Source organism: Notamacropus eugenii, chromosome 1, assembly GCF_028372415.1.
Source record: "Notamacropus eugenii isolate mMacEug1 chromosome 1, mMacEug1.pri_v2, whole genome shotgun sequence".
Taxonomy (NCBI): domain Eukaryota; kingdom Metazoa; phylum Chordata; class Mammalia; order Diprotodontia; family Macropodidae; genus Notamacropus; species Notamacropus eugenii.
Genome location: NC_092872.1, coordinates 399389025 through 399414554, shown reverse-complemented (window position 1 = coordinate 399414554; position 25530 = coordinate 399389025). Strand labels below are relative to the sequence as shown.

General features: G+C 40.2%; 1 protein-coding gene across 1 annotated transcript in view; it reads right to left on the bottom strand.

Annotated features, from left to right (window-relative positions):
• Positions 1-25530, bottom strand: part of WWC1 (WW and C2 domain containing 1) — a 140621-nt gene that overhangs the window by 69191 nt on the left and 45900 nt on the right. The window lies entirely within an intron of this gene.

The following is a 25530-nucleotide window of genomic DNA, read 5'->3' as shown; positions in this document are numbered from 1 at the left end:
ACAGTTTGCAACACAGAAAACCAAGATGAGATTGCAATTCCTAAAGTCTTGACTGCATTTACATATAATCCTGCAAAATCATTCATTGAGTTCCTACTGGGTGTGTGGCAATGATGCTCCAAAAATTGAATGTTTCAGAAACAATTTTCACCTGCAAAAATCATTCATCGATGGATGTCTACATCATAAGTTCTAAAAAAGATTGGGCATGGGGAAGATGAGAAAAACAAATAATAGGAAAATAGGTGGCAAGGAGATAATCTTGAAGGAAGGGTGGGACTATTCCAGAGGGTATGGGGCATGTGCCCAGAAAATGAGAGGCGGGGATGGAGAGAAGTGAAGTTCACACTTTTCCACAGCGGGAGGGAGGTTTAGTCCCTCAACATTTATTGTAAAGGTCTGGCCTATTTGGGGACTTGCTTAGTAAGCTCTGGGGTGTTAGCAGATGATGAGACCTGTTCTCTCCAGCTTGGTGCCTATGAAAGAGGCAGAGGCTGAGATTTCCCTGAAAGTTCCATCAACTTGCTGTCCTTATGGGTACATCCAGAGAAAGGCTAGGTCAGAAAAAGTATGATAGTCTGTTGCTTTGTATATATTCCCTGAAGTCAGACAGATTTGCTATCACTTTTTTTTTAAAGGAATTATCCCCTTACTACAGTAATCATATTACTAAAGGCAATACTTTCAATCCCCTCCAATTCAGCGATTGACAAGGCACACAGAATTTGATTCATGTTCACGTTTTTACTACAAGGGTAACACTAGATGCTGGTGCTTTTTCATCTTCTCTCAGAGTGAAGGAAAGGAAGGAAATGATCATTTAGGATTAGGGTTAGGGTTAGATTTAGGGTTTAGGTGCAGGGGGGGGTCACCTAGCTGCCAAGGAAGCTTTCTCCAGGATCTGAATGCTCAGAAACCTGTGTTATAAAGGTGGCTTACTTTTCATCTCCTTTCTTATTTGGAGGGTAAAATTTATTTTTATATACATTTGATATTTCTCATGAAGTTAATAAACATCAATCAAAAAATATTTATCAAGTGCTTAAAAATGTTCTGGGTACTGTTCTAAGCACTAGGGATAGAAAGGAAGGTAAAAACAGTCCTTATTTTCAGGAAAACATTCTAGTGAGGGAAAACAATATGAAAATAACTAGTCACACATAAAAGAGTAGATGGAAGGTGACCTTGGAAGTTGGGGAGTGAGGCAGGAGAGGAATCAAGAAAGGCTTTCTGCAGAAAGTGGGACTAGAACTTTGTCTTAAAAGAAGGCAGTGACTCTTAGGGGTAGGGGTTGAGAGAGAAAGCATCCCAAGTGGAGGTAATAGCCAGTGCAAAGGAAGGGAGATGGGAGATGGACTGTGGTGTGCAAGGAATAGCAAACAAGCTGGCAAACAGTACAAGGAGGGGAGAAAAGTGTAAGAGGGCAGCTAGATGGTCAAGTGGGTAGAGCACCAGGCCTGGAGCCAGAAAGACTCATCTTCCTGAGTCCAAGTCTAATCTCAGACACTTACTAGCTGTGTGACCCTGGCCAAGTCACTTAAGCCTGTTGCCTCAGTTTCCTCATCTGTAAAATGAACTGGAGAAGGAAATGGCATACTCCAGTATCTTTGCCAGGAAAGCCCCAAATAGGATCACAAAGAATTAGACATGACTGGAAAACAAGTGAACACCAAAACAACAACAAAGCGTAAGAGGACTAGAAAGGCAGAGAGGAGCCAGCTTGTGAAGGGCTTTAAATGCCAACTAGAAGACAGAAGTTATACATATGTACATATATATACACATATACACATATACATGACATAGAAATTTAAATACAATGTACAATTAAAGGAAATCAAGAAATACAAACATCACAATGTACAAAGAACAGGAAAGAGGATTGTATGTGCAACTATGAACATACAGTTTGGTTTTTAAAAAATGCATATTAAATTTGACCGAACAGTAACAAAATTGTTCTGCTTATCTGTGTCCTTCCTGTTCAGAGCTTCCCTATTGTCTCTTCGGTAAAGTTAAACTTTTAAAATTAATATCCTTTATTTTTTTGTAACCTGTATCTCCTAAGTTATCTCTCCTCTCTTGTTCTCCCAGAAAATCATCTTATAATCTGAAATTTAAAACAAAAAAAGTTAAGCAAAACTGCCCAGCACACCAACCAAGTCCATCATGTTATGTAGGGTTCTACAGTCCTAGTCACTCACCTCTGCAAAGAAGGAAGACAGGTACCTTCTCATACCTCTTCTTTGGGGCCAAGTTTGGTCATTACACAGCACTTCGTTTTCACTTTATTTTTGTTCTTTGCTTATGCTGTAGTCAGTATGTATATTGTTTTCCTGGTCCTGTTTACTTAGTTTTACACCAGTTCATGTAAGCCTTCCTTGCTCTTATAGCACACTGATATTTGGGGTATATAATTTAAACTCCCTTAATTAAAATTTCAGCCTTCACAAGGTAGAAGAGGTAATAAGGGGAACTCCTAATCTGGTCTGATTCTGGTGAAGAGAAACTTGCTGATAAAACAGAAATGATGGGAATCTTGGGGTGGGGGGGAAGAATTAACCACTCTATTCCAAAAAAGGGGCGGAAAGCCAGACATAGTCCAAAATGCACCTTATATTATGGAAGAACAGGTTTCAAAGGACTCAGAGAGTGGATGGGAAGGATGACATGGCTTAAAAATCTATAGGGCGGGAAAGGGATGAATTTCAATGAAGAATGAAATTCTGATAACAGAAATATGAACAATTCTGATGACAAAGAAAAGGTAGAGCTGTCTAAGAGTTTTATGTGGATATGCTCATTTAAGAAATTGGATTATATGACTGTGTTATATATGTGTAAATGATGGAAAAAAAGGGGAGGTAATGGAGGATGAATGCACAAAAGAGACATAGTTTTGTAAGAATATGATCAGAAGAGCTCAGAATGAGCTTAGGTTAGCAAAGAATGCTAAGAAGCCTTCTCTCCAAATTTTTAAAATTTATTTTAGGCACAGGGTAAGTGAAGATCAAAGAACGGCTAAGACCACTGTTCTTGGTTAATAGAATGATGCTAACATATAACAGAGAAAAGGGAGAACTACTTTTTTTTTCTCAGTCAAGGAGAATGATCTTCAAAGTGGAAAAGGACAGAATAAAAGATGATCATGAGGGAGTTGGACCCTGATAACTGAAATGAAAGCTATTTCCCACTGAGTTCAAGACATCAAATCTGAGAGGCAGCATATTAGAACGGCGGAAAAATTGCTCTAGAGTCAGATGACCTGGATTTAAATCTCATCTCTGACACATACCACCTATGTGACTCTGGACAATTCACTTAATCTTCCCTGGGCCTCAGTTTCCTTGTCTGTAAAATGAGTAGACTGAACCTTGATGGCCTTTAAGATCCTTTCTATTTGATGTTGGTCAGTCATTGCAGTTGTGAGGGGGTAAGCCAGATTGCCTCTTTGATCTAGTTATTGGTTTATTTTCTAGCTATGGATTTGTGATCCTGTAGGCCACATCGCAGGGTATTGAGATAACTGACAGATGTCCGTGATATTTGAAAAAAATCTGGGGAAAACTGAAGGACCTCAACACAGAAGATGGATAACCAATATTTCAATTCTAAAATAATGGATAAGGGTGATGTTTTCAAACAATTGGTGGATGAGCTTGACTTAAATTCCCAGAAAAATTTTAGAACAAATTTATCATAAAAGAGAAAATTTTTCAGCATTTAGAAAAGGAAACAGTGATTGCTACAATCAAGCATGATTTCTGCCATACTAATCTCATTTCCTTTTATATACATATAGGATTAAACTGGTAGATCAAGATAATGAAATAGGAATAAAACTGCAGGGTTTCATTTTAAAAAAAAATTGATAAAGTCTCTGATGTTTTCTTTATGGAAGAGATGGAGAGACATGGGTTAGAGGATTGTATAATTAGATGGTTTTATTCTAGCAATGATTACACACAAAAGGTAGTCATTAACAGGTCTTTGGGTGTGTGCCAGTCAACACTTATCTTGGTTACTTGGTCATGACATGCTTATTTTGTGGGAGGGATAGTCAGCCCTTTGGATAATCTCATAGACTTTTCAAAAACGATCTTCACAGCCTAGGACAATGGGCCAAATCTCAAATATTCAAGTGAGATGAAATTTAATAGGAATAAGAGCAAAATAAAACATTTGAGTTTAAAAAACTTAACTGCATAAGTATGTAATAAAGAAGCTATTGGCTATACAACATTTCCTGGGGTTCCAGTGGACTGTAAGCCCAATAAGTCAGTATTGTGACTCAGTGGTCAAAAACAGATGTGATCTTAGGGAGGCATAACAGCCAGTAAGAAGGAGACGATAATCCTCTTGTACTGTGTTCAAACCACATCTACAGGGCTGAGTTAAATTCTGGTTGCTATTGAGAAGAAGAGGTCATTAAGATGGAAAAAGAACTAGAGACCGTGCCATGTCTGAAGAGCAGCTGGAAGAACTGGGGATATTTAGTCTGGAGAAGAGAAAACTGAGGAGGAATGCTTTCAAGTATATGAAGAGCAATCACATGGCAATGGGATTAAATTTGTCTTGCTTGGTCTCAGAGGACAGAGCTAGGAATGAAATCATAGAGAAGTAGATCTAGGTTGGAAAACCTTTTAAAAGTAGGGCTGTTTGGGGGGGGAAAAATCTGTCTGTCTTAGCATGTGGTGTGTTCCGCTTCCAGTGAAGACTGAATGACTACTTGCTTAGGGAAGCTGTAGGTTATTATTTTTCAGCTGCAGGTTGGACTAGATGACTTCTATGATCCCTTCTAACTCTCAGATTCTATGACCAGACTGCTTCCCTCTACCTCTTAGCTTATACCATTTGGGTATGATTTCACATCTACCTTTCTGTAATGAAGACTTAGCATTGAGTCCTATGGGTTTCATAGATGCTTAAGTGTGTATATATACACTTATGTTTGTAAAGTTGATCATGACCCCATTATATGTTTTTAACCCATATCCATCCCTAACATTCCTGAGCCATTCAGTTCATTTTACATGATCAGCTTCTGGTAGTCTGGTGCACTCATTTTTTCCCTGGAAGACACATTGTAGGGTTGCTAGGAGGGTGGTGAGTGTAATTGGGTGAGAAGGAGGATGATAATGATAAGGTGATGGAGAAAACTGTTAGCACTATCTATAAACTACCTGGTAAGAATTTCACTTTCTCTCAAGCCTTGAAATGAAACAAATTGGGGGCAGGTGTTTGAGGCAAGAGCAGCAGGAGGTAGTCCTAATAAACAGTGAATCAGGCAATCTGACTGTCAAGCTGATGGACATCCCATGACTCCAGTAGCCACATAAGCAATACAGCAATTAGATTTTTTGGGAGGAGAATACTGATATGGGGTGAGAATAAGATAAAATAAACAACCTATTAAAAAAAACAAACCAGAAACAGATATTCCTCGTTGCTTTTTTCATAAGACATGTTGGTAAAGACTAGATAAGGTCAATAATGATTCAAGACCCCTGTAACTCTCTAGATTAAATATAAATGCAAGGACAATAGTCTCTTGGCTGTGGTTATTCCCTCCTCCTCCGCATGGAGGAAGCAAGAAAGCTGTTCAAGCAAAGAAGCACTGGGACATGGAATGTTCTTCCTTCCTCATGAAAAGAATCAAAAGAAGACAAAACTATTCTTCAACACAAATCGAGTTCTGGGATCCATGTGGCGCCAAATTCTCACTGCCAGTCAGCTGAGAAGTTAAAGTATCTGAAGGAAAGAGTCTGATCATTCAAAACTCAGGAAAGGATTTTTTTAAAAAAAAAAGTAAAAGTACAAATCCCACCAATTCCGAGAAGTTGTTTCAAACTTGCTCTTATTCCAGTTGAAATTTTAGTGTGTGAAAGCATAAACATGGTTACATTTATTATCACTCTAGATAAAAGATGTCATATTGTGGGAAAAGAATAAGCATTTATATAATGCCTATTATGTGCCAAGCACCATGCTAGGTGTTTTGATCCTTGATCTCCTTTGATCCTTGACATGAGACAGGTGCTATATATTATCCCCACTTAACAGTTGAAGCAACTGAGCCAAACAGAAGTTAAGTGACTTGCCCAGGGTCACACAGCTAAGTGTCTGAGATTGGATTTGAACTCAAGTCTTCCTGACAGCAGGTCTCCATATACTGTGCCACCTAGCTGCCACTGGGCAGAATGGTAGAAGCCAGGAAGATTGGGGTCCAAATTTCCACCTCAGAACTTATTAGTTACATGACCCTGGCCAAGTCACTTAACCTCTCTGTAATTCAGTTTCCTCATCTGAAAAATGCTGACGGGGCGGGACTCAGTGGTTTTGAAGATTCCTTCCAGCTCCAAATCTATGGACCTGTGACTTTCTCCCCTATCATCTGTATGCAATGCAACAATGCAGGAGTGGGAGGAATTGTGAAATGGCATTTAAGACTATGAGGAAGAAGAACATAGACTGAAGGGGAGAAATTCCTTTAAACCTCAACTCAGGTGTCACCTCCCATGGGAAGCCTTTCTTTTACCCTTTTACTTCTTTGAGGTCTCTCCTCAAATTATTGTGTACATTTTGTAACCTTCCAGTAGAACGCAAGCACCGTCAGGGAAGGGATGGTTTTCCATTTGGTGTCTCCATTCCCAAGAGCCTGGCTCTGTAGCAGGTACTCAGTAAAGGTTTGTTGAATGAGACAACACTTTTTGGAAGACGTAAATTAAGAAAAATAAAGAAGGCATCAGGTCTTCAAGCTAAGAGGCCTTTACTATGTGATAAGGGTGAGACACTAGGGACTTAAGGCACCCTCTACCATTAAGATGAAGATAAATCTAGAGGAGGATGAAAAGTTCTTTTATGGAAAAAGATTAAAAGAGTAAATTGTACTGCTTATAAGAAATCCTGACAATAAGAATCTCAAATGGCACGAATGCCAAGAGGAAGATGAATTATTCAGTGTGGCAAACATATCATTAGGAAGAGTAGAATGGAAAGCAAAATCTGAAACTGAGCAATGATTTTTAGAAAAAACTTCCTGCTAGAGAGAGAAAGAGCAAAGCCCCCTATACACCTATCTGACCCCCTCCTGCCCCTCCTCCTAAGAAATTCCAGGTGTTTCTGCAGTCCAAGATCTTTCTTCTTGGGCAAAAAAATCCAGGTCTTTGTGATGGGAAGACATGCCTGCTTTGTCCCTTTGGCCAGAGTTCAGTGATTCATCATAATTCAGCATGGGTCTCCAGAACCCATGTTTTGACCTGTTTTTCCTACAGGTCAAATTATAATTACAAAATGAAATTAACCAAATGCCAAAACTATGAGAGGTGAGAGTAGGAGAGAAAGCTAAGCAAGATCCGGTTCTGCCTCTTAATTACAAATCTCATATTGAACACAAACATTCCTGAGTGTTTCATAATGGGTGCTCCTGGAAAAACATCCCAGGACATGCAACCTTGAGGATATAGAGGAGACCTTTGGATGTTGCACATATAAGCCTTTAAGGAGGAGATGCAGTTGCACTACACCCTTGAATAAGCCCTACCCCTTCAGATGGGGTGGTGGGGAGAAGGGGACAGCCCTTTATGGGGATGGAGGAGGGGACAGAATGGACTCTGTTCCAGGGGACAGAGCCAGCCTTCTGCTTTCCAACTCTTCACTGAGAAGGGTATTCCCAGATGGACATTGAGAATATTAATGTTGATAACAATATGGTCTGCAGTTTACAATCAGATATTTTAAAGAGGCTCAAGGTTTTTTCCTCAGTCTAACAATAAAATCCAAAAGACTGCTGTAATGTGCATTTCATAATTTTTTTCAAAGTATTAGGGATTTTTTTCAAGAGTCCTTTAGGACCTCCCAATTTGATCTACCATTTTAGATTGTACTCTGGGTACAGATGGGCTGACTAAAGACTCAGAAGCACTTAACAAACTAATTCACCAGACAAATCTCTGTTCTGGAGCCTGTATTACCTCCAGGGTCTGAAAGGTTGCCCCATTCACTCAGCTCACCTTCCTCTACCTCCCCCTTATTCTCCCATCCCAGCCCAGTCAGATGCCTTCCTTGGAGGAAGCCCAGGACACCTGTCCCTTTATGTGCACATGTGGGCACATACAGGGCAAAGTGGCACATTCCTCCAACCTGTCTCTGCTGTCAGTGGAAGCACTCACCATGAGGGAGGGAGCACCTGGCAGGGAAAGGGAGTGGGGGGGAGGGGGGTAAAGTTTCATCAGCTTCTAACCTGACCCTAGCCTCACATTCTTAGCCCATCCAGCTTCTAGGTTAATGATGCCTCATAAGCTCAAGCATAAACAAGCAAGCCTTCCCTCACTGCCCCGGGGGTAATTCACATACATATTTCCCATAACTTGGATTTCACAACCCTCCTCAGTCACACTCCTTTACCTCTAGGCTGTTGGAAACCATAAAACATGGTTACTAAGTAGACATGGCTCACCTTGTGAAAATGAAGGCTAGATGGGCAGGCAGAAATGCCAGGGTGCAGAACCTATTCATTATGCTACTTTCCCTCTGCTGCCTATCTTAATGATTCAAGAGAAAGGGCACTGACTCTGGAGTCAGAGGCCCTGGGTTCAAATCTCATTTACTATCTGTGTGACCTTGGGCAAATCATTTTAACTGAGACTCAGTTTCCTCATCTATAAAATGAGGGACTTTGAGATCCATTCCTGCTCTTGATCTATGATTCTGAGACAGTCTTCACACCCTAACTTCAGTCAACCATCCAATAGGAGTTCCTACTACCTGTCCCATGCTAAGCTGAAGTGAAAGATATACACTCAAGGGTCGCAGGCCTTCAAAGAGATTACTGTCTAGGTGAGGAGATAAGAATGAAACAGTTTTCAAATGAAACAGTTTGTAAACGAGTTTTTCTACCACTTTGATGACTTAAAGGCTCCAGCTCCCAGATCACAGGTAGCCCCAGTTTATGTGAGGCTTTTTCACCGTTTGAACTAGATCATCCCCACTCTTGAAATTATTTCTAGAGGAAAGGTAAGATGTGTTCATCCTTTGTTGCTGAAGAAGACTATGTCAACAGAGAAATAATGACATGACTTGCACTTGACTTTGTTTTGAGTGAGGGAGGGCTATGCAGGTCACCAGCCTCACTTCTCCTCTAGAGCCATCTGAATCCAATGACCATATTCATCAGGATGACTGGAGATGGCCCAGGATGAGACAGTTGGGGTTAAGTGACTTGCCCAAGGTCACACAGTTAGTGAGTGTCAAGTGTCTGTAAGGAGATGAAATAGGAAGAAAGTTTCCAAAGCTTCCCAGCTCCCTCTCACAAATCAGTTCTCTTCACTCCACACTCGTTTGGGTCTTCTGCTCATACCCAAGTCCCAGTCGCATTACCTTCCCTTCACTTCCTTCCTTTCAAATTCCCTAAGAAGACATCATTCATCTCTCAGTACTTCTCCAATTTTCCTCCCTAAGTTTGTGAAGGTCATCTGTGTCACCTTTTTCACTTTCAAGCCTAAGGATCCTGGAACAGACACTAGTACAATCTCTGTTTCAGCTTATTCTATTGTACCATCTTTGCCCAGAATCCTTTCAGTACAAACTCTTAAAAAAAAAAAAAAAAAAGGAATTCCTAATATAATTTATTGAGAGGAATCAACTCCAATTGCCTAATGGTAGCATTATCTGAGAAAGGATACAAAGGCTTCATCAGACTGCCATAAGGGTCCATGACACAGAAAGGTTAAGAACCCCTGGATGAGACTGTATCTAAGATCCCTTGCTGGGCTAACATTCCCATGATCCTTTTCATGGAGAAGGTGTCAAAGTGGGACTATCTTAGGGGTTGTTTTCTACTCTAGTCTTAATAGCTCTTAATACTCTGATCTCTTTCCCCTTATACTGTGGGCTAGCATTAATTCTTAATGGTAGTGCCTTCCCTGTTAATTATTTCCTATTTGTTCTGAATATAGCTTGCTTTGTATATATGTGTATGTTTTCTAATAGGAATGTGGGAAAGGGAATTCATTCATTTATATATTTCCTTAGCTCCTATCATTTGCACAAGGCATTATATTGGACCCTAGAGAAATACAAAGATGAAGAAGACACATGGTGTCACACTCCCTTCAAGAACTTTTATTTTAGTAAAGGGGGGAGAGGCATGTACGCAGAAAATTATACTTCATGGTGGAATTATGGGAAGGTTTTTATTTCTTCACACGTTCCTGAGGCTCCTGTCTAAGCTTAATTGGATGATATTAGGATCTTTACTAGACTTGTTTTGATGCTTTGCTCATCACTAGTTGCCCATGCCTTTAAAAGAACAGACTGATTGCTAACTCCCACTTGTCAAGGAGGGCAGTTACAGTGGGCATTCATGCATTGAACAGAGAGATTCTGGGAAAAGGGCCATTTTGAAAACAAAACAAAACACAAAATGCTCCCTTGCCTATCTCAACCTGACCCAACCAAGAGCTACACCATCTATAACAGAGGTTCTCAAACTTATTTGACCTACCATCCCCTTTTCAAAAAAAAATTTACTCAGTGCCCCCCTGGAAATCTACTTTCTTTAACCCTTTAATTTTTTTACATTTGTGTCATTTCAAAAAATATTTAATATTTTTTAAAATGATACATCTTAAATTTAATAGTTTATTATAAATTTGTGGGTGTTTTCCTGCACTGAAATTTTGATGATGCAATATTGCCTCACGTAACCATATAGTATCATATTGGAAGCAAGTCATTACATGCACGTATTCCTGCCTAGACACGTTGTCTACCAGTACTTGCTTGTTAAGACTTTTTAGCTGACTGGACCACTGATGGGTTATAACTTGCGTTTTGTGTATTTATTTGGAAAATAATGTAATCTATAATTTTGACTCTATTACACAGCAGATGAAACATGTACAAACGTTTTTTCAAAATTTTCTTCTCTCCTTATGTTTCCACCTCTCTCTTATTTTTGTTCAACATCCTCCCCCCCATCCTTCCAGCGTCCCTCAGGGGTGATATCACCAACTTTGGGAACCTATGAATTCAATACCTTGGAGGAAGGTGGAACTAGCTGCCAGGGAACAACTATCCATTCTCATTCATAGTTTTACTCCTCCACACTCTGGTTTCATAGCCTCCCAAACACTGAGCTAGCTCTGGCAACGCATGTGTCAAACTCATTGTCAATATGTACATCCCTGGAAAGTACACTACCCAAGGTTAAGTGAACTTATCCACAGTGTTCAAAACTTCTCCATTTGTTGTAACGGATGGTTCCATGTATGAATGGTGTGGTGGTGGCTGATGGAGCACCTGTGTTTTCTTGGTGTTGATTATTAGGCCAAAATTAGCACAGGCAGCAGAGAATTGATCCATATTTTGTTGCATCTCAGCTTCAGAGGCTGCATTGCGTGCATAATCATTTGCAAACAGAAAATCATACACCAGCACTTCCTCCACTTTGGTCTTGGCTTGTAGCCTTTTCAAATTGAAGAATTTACCATCAGTACCTTGAGGCTGATGCACGCATTGCCAGAGCTAGCTCAGTGTTTGGGAGGCTCCAAAGAAAAGTATGAGAGAGAAGAGGTATTAGACTGACTACCAAACTGAAGGTTTACAGAGTCGTTGTGCTGACCTCATTGTTGTATGCCTGTGAAACATGGACAGTCTACCAGCGCCATGCCAGGAAACTGAACTGCTTCCATTTGAACTGTCTTAGGAAGATTCTGAAGAGTACCTGGCAGGATAAGGTACCAGACACTGAGGTCCTTATTTGAACTAAACTGCCATGCATTTAAACTATGCTTCAGAGAGCACAACTTCGATGGGCTGGTCACGTTGTTTGAATGCAAAATGTATGCTTGCCAAAAAGACTATTTTACGGAGAACTTGCATGGGGCAGGCGATCACATGGTGGTCAGAAGAAGCGATACAAGGACACTCTCAAGGTCTCTCTCAAGAACTTTGGTTTTGATTGTGTGACATGGGAGACACTGGCACAGGATTTCTCAGCATGGTGTGCCCACATCAGAAATGATGCTGTGCTTTATGAACAAAGCAGAATTGAAACAGCACAAAGGAAATGTAGGATGCACAAATTTGGAGTATCTACCCCAAATATTCACATGGACTATGTGTTCAGTCTGTGGTAGAGCATTCCAAGCTCATACTGGTCTGATCAGCCACAGTCAGACACATTGAAACTTGACTTTATCATAGTGATATCCTTTTGGTCCTCTTTGAGAATGAAAGATAACAATCAACATGATAAGTACTCAAATAGTACTGAAAGAAGGAAGGGCTGAAGACTATCTCCAGGGATGAATCCAAAATCCCATTTGGATTCAGTCAAAGGGCCACACTTGAGGACCTAGAGGGCCACATGCAGCCTCTAGGTTACAGGTGTCCTCACTCCTGCTAACCCTTCGAGTCAGGGGACCTGGGTTCTTATCTTAGACCTGTCATTAACTAGCTATGTGACCTTAAGTAAGTTACATCACCTCTACGGTTCTCAATTTGCTCATCTGTAAAATGCAAAGATTAGAAATAGAAGTAATGGGAGGAAATTACATAAAGGCAGATTTAGGACAGACAAATTAGAGCTGGTTAAAAGAAGAATGGACTGCTCTGGGAGGTGGGGGTGGCTTTCCCTTCCCAGCAGGTCTTTAAGCAGGGTCTTTGACCCACCTATTAGTGATGTTACAGATGTGATTCTTGACCACATATGGGTTGGACTAAATGGTCTCTGAGATCTCTTCTAAATTCTGAGATTCTGTGTTTCTGTGAGTAGAGACCTCTGATGTCCTTTTCAGTTCCAAAATTCTGCGATTCTCTGATCACAACTGTAGGAAAGGTGGTGTTGAAAAGGAGTGGTAACCCCATGATACCCCCATGAATCAACAAGGAGATGACATGCTCCAGTTCCTTGGCTACTGTGCTCAGGGAAACTCACTGTGGAAAAACATTACAGTGAGAGAACACCTGGAAGTGTATGAGGCCGTGAAAGGGATGGATAAAGAAGATGCCATAGTTACAATTTCACGGTAGGAAAAAGTGTGGTTAATTCTTTTTTATACAATCAGGTATGGAGATTTGTAATGATATTCCCCACAAATCATGGATCATCAGTGCTGGAGCTGAGAAAGAACCAAAGGTGTACTGCAGCCAGCTAAAAAAAGCTGATTGGCTCAAGAGGAGAAAGTGAGGCTGGTGACCTTGGATAGTCCTACCTCCCTCAAAACAAAGTCAAGGGCAAGTCATGTCATCATTTCTCTGATGTCATGGTCTTCTTTGAAAAGAAAAGATGAACACAACCTGTGATCTCTAAGTGATCTTCCTGTTCTAATATTTCTGATTCCATTTCTGTTCAACAGAAATTGAAAAATGATGTATCAGGAGGTCTAGAAACGGAATTTAGGCAACTAATTCTCCCTGAGGCTTTGGTCTTGTCTAGGAAGACAAAATAGTCTGCCACATCACCCTTGTACAACAGCAAGGCAGGTGGTGTCAAGTCGAGAACACCAAACTCCCCTTCCCTGGGGAAACTCTTTCACTGTGGTTTTGTGGGGCTGCCCTCAGATGCCTTCCGATGGGGTTAGTCATCAGGATAACTCTTCTTTCCCAGACACTTTATTTGGCCCTGTTAGTCAGCACCTTGCTGTCTGGATATCTGAAAAGCTGCAGACTTGTAAGAGATTCCAGATTGCATCACAGTGAGTAGACCTCCTTAGTACCAAAGCTTGCTAGCTCTGTCTGTCTGCTGGCATGTCTGTCTAAAAAACCTGTAATAACCAACAGTGTCAACAAGGAATTCGGCAGTGGGATTTGAAAGGAAAGAGTTTCCATATCTTTAAATAGTGGGCTTTCTTTCACTACTTTTCTTTCTTTTTTTATAAAGAAAATGGAATATTATTCCCCTAAGGAAGCACTACCTGACAAGTCAACTTTAAACATTAAAGTTCTTCAAGCTGAAGGCAGCTGAATTAAAGTCAACGGGAAACAAATAGGCAATTAAAATAACTATTTTGGGAAGCTTGGCATTGAGGCAGTCACAATATGAATTATTCATTCATACTGCTAGGGTTACTTTTGTGTATTTTTTTTTCCTCTGCTCAGTCTCTACTGCCTTTCTTTTGTTCATTCAGCCTCGGAAGCTGCACATAACACCCAGCCCCAGCCACGCTCATTGGAAGGAAAGCTGCTTCTCTCCCTCCCTCACTCCTTCTCAGGGAGCCAGGTTGTTTCTCCAGATGGGCACCACACATAAATAAACTTACACATTTGGCAAAGGCTTTTAGCTTCCTTACCAACAAGGAAAAGTTTGAATTTCCAATGGATTCAAGGTTCTTTGTGCATGTGTGTGTGTGTGAAAATGAATGTATGCGTCATGCATATGTCCCCATATGTGGGAGTTAGACAATGAGGGCAAGGGAGAAGAAAGTCTATCCTTTTCTCATATATCACAATCTTCCCAGCTGTTTTACAGGATGATTTGCTCAGAGACTGGCCACATGATTGGTATGTTGTGGGAGCTCAGTGGAGTTGGAAGAGTTTAGGGGTTGCCATCAGATCAACTTACATTCTGGGAGACGGATAAGGAGCAGAAGAAACTGGAATGGCTGCAGTCTCTGAACTGGACATCTATGGTCCTGGTACCATCATCTAGTCTACTTGGGGATGATGAACCATCCTGGACCTTGGTCAGTTTATCCAAGATCCCCCTTCCTGCTCTCTGATGGGGCAAGGTTTGGGTACCTCTGTGACAGTATATCGCATAACAAACTATGTGATGTTGGGGTTAGTCACAACTTCTCTGGGCTTCACTTTCCTCATCTATAAAATGAATGAGTTGGAAAAGGTGACCTCTAAGTTCCCTTCTAACATAGAAATTCTAAGATTTTTAGTAATGACAGACTCTTGAGGAGGGAAAAATCATCTGTTCTAATCCCTGGTAAAGTGAAGAAGTGTCAACATCTGGGCCTTACTTTCCTCATCAGCAAAAGGGAGAAGGGGGATAAGAGGAAAGAAGAGATTGGACTAGAGATGGTCTAAGGCTCTAGAAATAGCAATATTCTTTGGTTCTTTGGTTATAAACCTCTTGGTCAGAAAGCTAATGGAAAAAGTTGAAACTTCTACTTAGTACCTTTCAAGATGGTATTAAAATTATTTTAAATCTTTAGTATTCATTTTAAATCATGATATCAGAGATGATCTGATGAACGAATCCTTTTAGTGGAGCCTAGAAAAGGAATGAATACTACTGGGAAAAGTGGGGGTTTTGGGGGGTGGTTAATGGTTTTGCTTTTTTTGAAAAAAAATTTTCATTTAACAAACATCTGCCCTTTCTCCCTCCCGCCATTTTTACGTGGAAGGGGGGAGGAAAAAAGGAAATCTCCCAAAACAAATATAAAAGTCAAGCCAAACACATATCCATATTAGCCACTTTAAGAAACGTGTATCTCATGCTGCATATCTAGTTCATCACTTCTCCATCAAGAGGTGGGAAACATTCTAAATTATATGTCTGGAATTATTTTTTATCAGAGTTCTTAAGTCTTTCAAAATTGTTCATTTTTACAATGTTTTTATTATAATCAAGTGTCCATCTGGTTCTGGTTGTTCTGCATAAGTAAACAGTGAAGTTCAAGTGATGTCCACTCTCCTGCTTTTTCTTAATTTTTATAGACTTCTACTTGTATACCCTAATTATGTGAGATAATACCTCTTCAATTCCACCCTTTGTTTTTCTACTGAGGAATTCCTTTTTCCCTTTCCTTTTCTTCTTTTAAGATTATCGAAACATAACAAAAAGTACTCCCAAGCCCTGCATTTTATTGATTCCCTCCATGACCTTGCTGACATCATGACACATAGGGAATGTTTATGTCATTCATCTCCCCATTAAAAAGCCCAATTGCTTGCTTGCATTTGTCTTTTTATATTTCTCTTTTCTTATGTTTGGTTTTCAAAGTTTCTACTAAGATATTGTCTTTTTATCAGGAATGATTGAAAGTTTCCTATCTCATCAAAGATCTATATCCCTGCCCCTTCTCCCCCCCAACCCCCACCGCAAAGGATTATACTCATTTTGTAAGTTATTCTTGGTTGAAAGTCTATATCTTTTATATTCTGTATTCCATGCTCTCCATTTCTTTGAGGTTATAGCTGCTAAATCTTGTGTGATACTATCTGCATTTGCTCTGTACTTAAACTCTTTTTTTCTAGCAGTTTAAAGTATTTTTCTTTTGATTTGGAAACTCTGGATTTTGGCTATAATGTTTGTAAGTGCTTTCACTCTGGTGGAAACCAGTGGATTCTTTTTAATTTTACCTTTGTTTTATGGTTCTAAGAGAAATGGCCAGTTTTCTTTCAAGAGTTCTTAAAATATGCTATGTAGGCTTTTTTTTGTCCTGGATTTTAGGAAGCTCATTGATTTTTAAATTTTCTCCACTTGATCTGTCTGTTTTCCAGGTCAGCTTTTTTTGATATGAGATAATTTATACTGTCTTCTATTTTGAAAAAAATAGATGGACTTTGATTTAATATTTCTTGTTGTTTCATGGAGTCATTAACTTCTGTCTGGTCCATTCTGATTTTCAGGAAGTCTGTTATTTGGGTAAAGTTTTGTATCTTTTGCACTGAGCTGTTAATTCTCTAAATCTCTTCTCCGTAGCAGTTCTCATTTCTTTACTCTATCATCCTCATTTTATTTATAATAGTATTTTACAATTCATTTTTTAACTTTTGCATTATTCCTTTTAGAAATTGTAATTGATCTTGTGGAAAACCTATGTTTTCCTTGGAGGTTTTACTTGTAGGTATTTTGGAATTATTCTTTATTCTGGATTTGTGTCTTGGGCATCCCTGGCCTTATAATAGATCTTTTGTTGCTGTTATTATAATTTAGTCATTCTTCCAGCAATCTGTTCTGGTTAACCTAAAGTTTTGGCCTGAGTCTCTTTTGGAGCTATCCTTGTCCCTTTGGGTGACACTTCATGCTGTTTTCTTGTTTTGAAAACTGAATCAAGGAGCTTTCCTTTGTGATTCCATGCTAGGGATTCTGTGTACTGTCCACTTCTCCACGACATGAGCTGTTGACCTAGGATGGAGCTGAGTACAAGTTCAGTTTTGGGTATTCCTGCCCTGCTGGCCTAGTTAAGAATTCCAGGAGCTGAGTTTTGGCTGAGTCCAAGCTCCTGATCTCTCTAGGTGAACCCGTGCTGTTGGCTTGGGCCTAGTGATGAATCTGTGATCAAGTCTGGGCATTTCTAGGCTGTTACCTTATCTCAGAGCTCTGGCAACTGAGCCCTCAATCCTGGCCCACCTCTTTTTCAGAACTCCTACCCTGGCCACTTGCCTGTAGGTATAATTTGTGATCTTCTTAAATCATTACTGGAGTAGTAGGGAGAACTGGATTAAACTGCTTCCTCTCACTCTACCATCTTGGCTTATCTCTTGATAGTTTTGCTTTTTGAAACAATCAGGAATACTCTCAGTATATCTTCCAGAAAAGTTGTGGAACAGTAAGTGGGAAAGGAAAGGAAGAAAGAATGGAACAGATACAACGTCTATGTTAGTAGCATAGAAAGGAAGCCACAGATAATAAAGGACAAAGATCACAGAAACCTCTAATTCTGCAGAAGGAACAGACATTGAGAACCGCATTCCATTCACCCAACTGCCTTTGAGGAGCATTTTTTTATGGACCTGAGCAGGAGAGACTCTGTCTTGGTTTTAAAAACTCAAAAAGGACATTCCTCCACCTAACTCAGAACTCTACACCTTTCCCTCTCAAGATGCTGTTGTTCAATTGTTTTAGGCACTTCCAACTCTTCATTACCCCACTTGGAGTTTTCCTGGCAGACGTTGGAGCGGTTTGCCTTTTCCTTCTCCAAGACAGCCATCTTTAAATCTAGCTTAAGTCCTTGAGAGTTCACAGAATCTAAATGGTGTAATAATAGATCTGGAAAGGAAATCATTAGATCATCTGGTTCAACTGAGGTCCAAATTTTCTAGAGCACCAGTAATGGGAAGCAGCAGTAGAAATATTGTCACTTTATTTCCCCGGACCTCAATTTCCTCAACTATAAAATGAAGGAGTAAGACTAGACAGTCTTTGAGGTTTCTTTTAATTCAAGATGTCAGTTTATATGACTCAATGAAAGGGAAACTTCCCCAGATTGTGAATGCTTACATTCAGTACTCAGTCCTTGGAGAGGTGGGGCATCATGGAGCAAAGAGAGAACCCATGAGTTAATCCAGGATGCACATGACCCAGCTGTTTGGGAGCAGACTAAAAGCGTGTTCTTCCCCTCAATTAATGCACCATTTCTTTGCCCCTGACGGAAGGGGCAAAGTTGGCCCCAAAAGACGCTGCTTCAGAATTCACATGGGAGGCACTGGGAAGACATTTAAATTATTCCTTGACATTTTTCCACAGGCGCCTGGGCACAAAGAAAATTTTAAAAATAATAATAACAAACCACCATCAATCACTCCAAATTGTAATCAAGGACAGCATGTTTCACTCAGGAATGTGGGTATATGATAAGCAGGGGGCAGGGTAGAATATTTCGTATGTCAAATACAAAGTTGATACATATCAGCCTTCTCTCCTAACTCTTGGATTACAAAATAAACTCAGAAGTACAGTCAGTAACAGGAAAGGCTAACAGCTTTCCACTGAGGAAACTGAGGGAATTGCAGAGATGAGGATAGCAAGGGGTAAATTGTGGGAACTGAGTGAACCACACTAACTCCATCTTGTAACTCAATTCTGGAGCTAGCTCATTGCACTTTCTATTCAATTATGGGTCTAGTCCACCTTCTATCTTGTAAGAAAACTTCATTCAATTGTGAGAACTGGGAGAAAATCTTACTGCATTGTTTGAACCTAGTCTTGGGTGGCTAGGAAGCTGGACCACCTCTCCCTGCAGCTTAGAGACCCTTAACTAAGAACCTAGATTATGCTGACCAGAAACTCAGATCCAAAAACTGATGCAAGGAGTTTTCCCACAATTGCACATCTCAAGAAACCCGTATGTCTTCCTTAAAAATTGGTCCCATACTGATTAATGTTATTGTTTCCATGTTCCTTTGATTCTTTCCAGATACTTGGGGAGAGTAGGAGACCTTTTCTCCCCCTGAATACAGGGAATTATATCTGCTCACTCTCCCCTTCTCAACTTGGAAAGTCCCTAATCTTTCCTCCTATTGGAAATTGGATGAACTAATGTTGTATTGGTTCTTTTTAATTAATTGGCTTTATTTCATTAATTGTTAATGTATAAAAGTTTGTTTCCCCCTGTCTTCAGGGTCTAGGTCTAAGCGGAAGAGGTCTGGTCCTGGTTTGTTGGGCAACTGGAATGCATTGCTTATAAATCACTATGCTTGGAAGGCTGAACCTTTGTTTCCTCAGCTGTTTCATTTTTTATTCACCACACCACCTTATCCCTTTCCCTACAAGTATTCCTCTGGCTTTCTCTCTAGCACTCCTCCCCACCCCCATCACTTTGTTTTAGAAATTCAATGAAAAACCTTTCATTCATCTGCTAAGAACTATGCTGAAGACTAGAGATACAAATAGAAAATCAAGATGGTTCTACATCTCAAAGGGCTCCTATTCAATTCAGAGGAGAAAACACGGAGAGGAGAGTTCAGCTGATGGAAGGGAACTCCAGGTCATTCAGTTGTTGGACAAGTGGCAAAGCCCAGTTTAGAGGAAGCAAAGCCCTGTTCCTTAGGTTTCTGTGATGCCAGGGAGGCTCAAATAGGAGCAGAAAAGTCTAACTTCCAGATAACATGCGAGTTAGAGGCCTCAGACATAGCGGTAACTCAGACCCCTCCATTGGATTTCAAAGATCTGCTCCTATTGTGTCCTCAAACTCTCAAATCTGGGTCCCTGATTCTGCCATCATCATGATACACTGGGTTTCCCATTATCATTCCTATACTCCCCAAGAAGTTTATGTTAAGAGAACTATAGCAACAAATAATTCTCTCTCTCTCTCTCACACACACACACACACACACTTAGGGGCTAAATACCCATGTGGTAGACTTTCCAGGCCTTTATTTCTCCCCTAACTTTATGGAATATTAGATCTGGAAGAGATTTTAGAGATCCTCTAGCCTCACCTCCTTTCCACCATTTTACAAAGGAGAAAACTAGAGCTCAGAGGGTAAAAGTAATTTCTCTAAGGGTGCACAGCTCATATGTAATGAACTCATATCTAGGACTTAAACTCCCAATTAACCTCTTCCAGTACTCTTTCCACTATGCTATGAAACTTTCTCATTAACACCTCCACCAAATGAGGGCACAAAGGTGAAGGAGAAGGTGGTGAGACTGTTCAATACATTTTGTTCTTTCTGAACAGCTTTGTGTCCAAAGATGTTTCATAGTGTTATTACTCAAAAGGAACTTTTTAGGTATCAATAGATTTCACTCATCTGTGCACTATCCTTAACTCCCACGGTTGTATAAAATCCAGAGAAGACCGCAAGAAGAGTGGAAGAGTTACTTTACAATCAGAATGAAATCCCAGAACTGGTCTCAGATTGAAAAATTGGGGGTTGGTCCAGGAACCATTTCAGGCCCCAGTCGTTAAGGCTCTACCTTTGACCACACCCCAGATGCTGTAATGAGTAGGTCTTCCATTACTGTTAAAAAAAAGGAGTACTCTAGTAAGTAAGTGCCTCTAGTAAGTATGGTCTTCCACTACTATACCAAAAAAAAAAAATGCTCTTAGGTCTTGTCATCTATGAATAAATTTTCCTGTGAGGAGATTTCAAGTAAGATGGGAAAGACCCATTTCTAGATATAGTGTCTTTCCAATGATAGAGACTCATCCCTTTTCTTGTAATCACCATTACCTGTAATGCCAGGGGAGACCAACAAATTGAGCATTCTGACATTCATTTTTGAAGGTATCTTAATTCACTTGATTTCCAAAGGAAATTCTTTCCAACTCTCATTCCCTTCACAGTCACAAGGAGAAGCTACAGGCATCATACAAACCTAGAATCTCTGAGCTGGAATAGAGGGAAATTAGACATTATCTATTCTAGTGCCTTACTGGATAAGACTCCCTTCTGTGTCATCTCACAGCTACTGCCTGAATATTTCTAGGGGAAAGACCTCCCTACCTCACTAGGGAGGTCAGTCTGTTTTTCTTTTGAAATTCTTATTGTTAGAAAGTTACTAACCCTTATGTTGGGCTAAAATCTGCCTCTCCTTAATTTCTGCCTGTTTGTCCAGATCTTCCTATGGATGGATCTAATTGTTATTGCCTATACTCTGCTTGTCACTTCTCTCTCACATGACCCAGTTTTTCAATATTGCTCCTAGCTATGAACACAATACAGGCTTTCTGCTGACCACTCCATATGACCTGCTATCTCACCCACACTTGGCTCCTCAGGCTCTGTGCTGGTGATCTAGACATTCACTGGACTAATTTGCTCCATGAAGAGTGACATTCCCTATCCTCTGAGATCATCTTGGTGTCCACAGGGTTTTACACACAATGCTTTGCTTTGGGACTAACTGCTGAGGATGGAATAACTGGTCTGATGGAGAGTGCTTGCTAAAGAATAATGAATAACAGCTAGGACAGATGGGAAGCTACAGAGCCAAAGACTCATCTTCCTAAGTTCAAATCCAGCCTCAGACACTTACTAGTTGTGTGACCCTGGACAAGTCATTTAACACTGTTTGCTTTAGCTTCCTCATCTATAAAATGAACTTGAGAAGGAAACTGGCAAATCACTCCAGTATTTCTACCAAGAAAACCCCAAATGAGGTCATGAAGAGTCAGACACAGCTAAAATGACCAAACAACAACAAAAATCTACTTCATTAAATAAATATGTATTATAAATTGGGACAGTTAGGTGATACAGTCAATAGAGCACCAGCCCTGGAGTCAGATGGCCCTGAATTCAGATCTAGCCTCAAAGACTTACTAGCTGTGTGACCTTGTGTAAGTCACTGACTTAATCCTGTTTGCCCTAGTTCTTCATGTGTAAAATGTGCTGGAGAAAGAAGTGGGAAACCACTCCAGTATCTTTGCCAAGAAAACACCAAATGGGTTCATGGAGAGTCAGACATGACTGAAATGATTAAAAAACAAAATGAATAACATAAATTTAACCCTGATGAGGTCTACATCCTTTGTTACTGTAGCTAACAAAATATGTTCGTCCTTCATTGCCAAAGAAGAACATGCCATCAGATAAATGATGACATGACTTGCACTTGACTTTGTTTTGAGTGAGGGAGGGCTGTGCAGGTCACCAGCCTCACTTCTCCTCCAGAGCCATCTGAATCCAGTGACCAGATATTCATCAGGATGACTGGAGATGACCCAGGATGAGGCAATTGGGGTTAAGTGACTTGCCCAAGGTCACACAGCTAGTGAATGTCAAGTGTCTGAGGTGAGACTTGAACTCAGGTCCTCCTGACTCCTGCACTGGTGCTCTATCCACTGCACCACCTAGCTTCTCCGAGCTAACAAAAGAAGGCCATTTGAAGGTAACAAGGTACAGTGGAAAGACTGGTGAACCTGGGGCTACCGGACCTCATTTTCCTCATTTGTAAAATGAGGGGATTGAACTAGATAAACTCTAAGCTGTCTTCCAGGTTTAGAGATATAATCCTGTGACTCTCATTTATAAAAAATCTGCTGTCATTTGACAATTTCCAAAATTAAAAAAAACTCAGAAAAAAACTTCAAACAGTGGGGAACAAGTGTTTAGTCCAGACCATTTCTCTTTTACAGAATGGAAAAGGCCTTAGATCCAAGAATCATTTCTACTTGGAACCAACTTATAGCCCTATTAGCTGCCTAACATGAAGGATATACAGCAACTTGTCACTCACTAATGCTCTGACACTTTAATGACACTAATGCTTGACACTAATTAATTCCTAGGACGAAGACAATAAGTAGCACAAATGTCCCCAGTGGTGGGGGAGGAAGAGGAACAAGGTGTCTTAAATGGATTGGTGGCAATGACAATTACCAATTGTTCTTAGCATCACAGATTTAGAGTTAAATGAGACCACAGAAGACATCAATATCCATCCTCCCCCTCTTCCTCTCCCCTATTCATTTTATAGGTGGAGAAACTGAAGCCCAGAGAAAGGAAGTCATTTGCTCAATGTCACATCAGGAGTAAATAAAAGAACTGAGATTTGAACTCATGCTCCAGATCTCTTTTTTTTTTTATGGCACCATCCTCTTTTTTCTATTGTGCTATAAAAAACAAAAGACACCAATAAAACTTCTTGATTTGTAAAATGGAGAGGCTGACTGAAGTAGTGGATAGAGAGATGATGTAGGAATCAGGAGAACATGGGTTCAAGTTCTACTTCTCACAAATTTTAACTCAGGCAAACTCCCTAAGACTAAATTTCAGAGCAGGTGCCCATCCTCATTGGTAGATATAGTATCATCATGAGGACAATCTTTTATGCATGAAATCACAGGTCCATTAGTAAAACGTGGGGGCTGATCTAGCAGATAGTTCTGATGGATAGTTTTCTAAATTAATGATCCTATAAACAACACTAAACTCTCCTCTATTTTTTTCTGCAGACAGCAGAAGACTGTCTCCTAGTGAGATAGCCTTTCTTTATTTTGCAGTCACTGGGTAAAGAAATAAAAGTGCAGCTTAAATGGCAATGGTATGGATAGAGTGTAAGAGGGAAAGTGCAGAAGAAGCACATGGCTTTCATCTGAATTATTCATGACTAATTAGCTTACTCTGACTATTCTCATGGGAAAGCAGGATCATGGAGGGAGTTTCTGGATTCTTTTTCGGTCTCTGCAATGGAGTCTCTTGTCCCTTCATCCCCTGAAATAAAATTTAGAATTGGAAGAGACCTTAAGAAATCAGCCTCCCAGCCAGAGCAGAAATCCTTTTCTAGGACACCTGGCAGATAAGTCATCTGGACCCTGCTAGAATCCCTTCTGTGATGGGGACCTCCTTGGGGTAGCCAGTTCCATTTAAAAATAATTCTATCTATATTAATATATTGTTTAAGATAATACAACAGAGAAATTAAAGGTTGAGACAGACGAAATAAAAAATACTTTTAATAATTAAAAAATAATAATAATAATAATTCTATCTATCCAAAGATTACCAGGCTTTTTTTTTTTTTTTTACAGTAGAATAACAGCACCCTGATTCTTTGAAGATAGGATTCCACTTTCAGAAGTCTCCGAGATACCCAGGGTCCTCAAAGGCCTTCCTCACAAGTTGATGAGTCCTTTCGGTTTTCCCTATCTGGACAAACTCAATGACACTGCTATTCTTAAAATTGACTTGGAAAATTCCCCAACATGGTAACAGGGGCTATAGGCTTCAGGCCTCACTCTCTGGAGAACTCCATTTTTCATAGAGAGGCAGGAGTTATCCTTGACAGGAGCCACCAGAATGTAGCCAAAGCTAAAGCTTAAACTACCTAAGCACCTAAAGAGTGAATCTGACTGTCTATTCCCTATGTAATCTGAATTCCCTCTTCACTCACACATTAGCCCACGCTATGATCTACATTCTGATTGTCCCAGAGTATTATTTTAGAGGACAGGCAAAGACACTAGGAAACAAGGGGTTTGTGATGTATTACCTTCATCTCCAGGTGGTACAGTGGAAAGAGCCTTGATCTTGGAGCCATGGGGACATGAGTACAAAGTTCAGCTCTTCCACTGTCACTCAATTATGGTCTCACTTTCTACTTCAATAAAACAATCAGGCTGGAATAAATGACCTCTTAGCTCGTTTCCATTTTTGAGTCTATGATGCCATGATTCCTTTGCCAGCATGGAAGGCTGTTGTCTCACACTGTGCCCAAATCCATCGAGCCTATTTTACAAGAGAGGTCTTCAATTTACATACAGGTGGTTTCTTTTTGTTGTTGTTGAGTTGTATTTGACACTTCATGACCCTATTTGACGTTTTCTTGGCAGAGATACTACAGTGGTTTGCCATTTCCTTCTCCAGCTCATTTTGCAGATGAGGAAACTGAAGCAAACAGGGTTAAGTGACTTCCCTAGGGTCACACGGATAGTAAGTGTCTGAGGCTAGGTTTGAACTCAGTCTTTCCTGACTCCAGGCCCAGCACTCTATCCACTGAGCCACCTAACTGCTCAGAGGTGGTTTCTACACGGATAGAAACATCTACATATATCCTGCAGTTTTGTACAATAATATTCCAGAGCAATATCACATTCTTCAGATTTAACAAATATAGTCAATTCTCAATTGCCCACTCTGATGGAAGAGGTGATCAATGCGGATAATCTGAATCCTCAAGTAATCTATAAGTAATCTCATTTTGGGAGGCATTCCTTATAGGGCTGGATGTAATTTTGTTTTCTACAGATTTCTCTTCCTAATTGGGTTTTGCTTCATCTAATATTCAAGCTGATTGTTTCCTGAGTATGTTAGGGGTGAGAGTTGGGGTGAGGGAAAGGAGGTTGAGAGGTATACCTGAAAGTATGCTGTGGGATGGAAAGAACCTCTGGATTAACT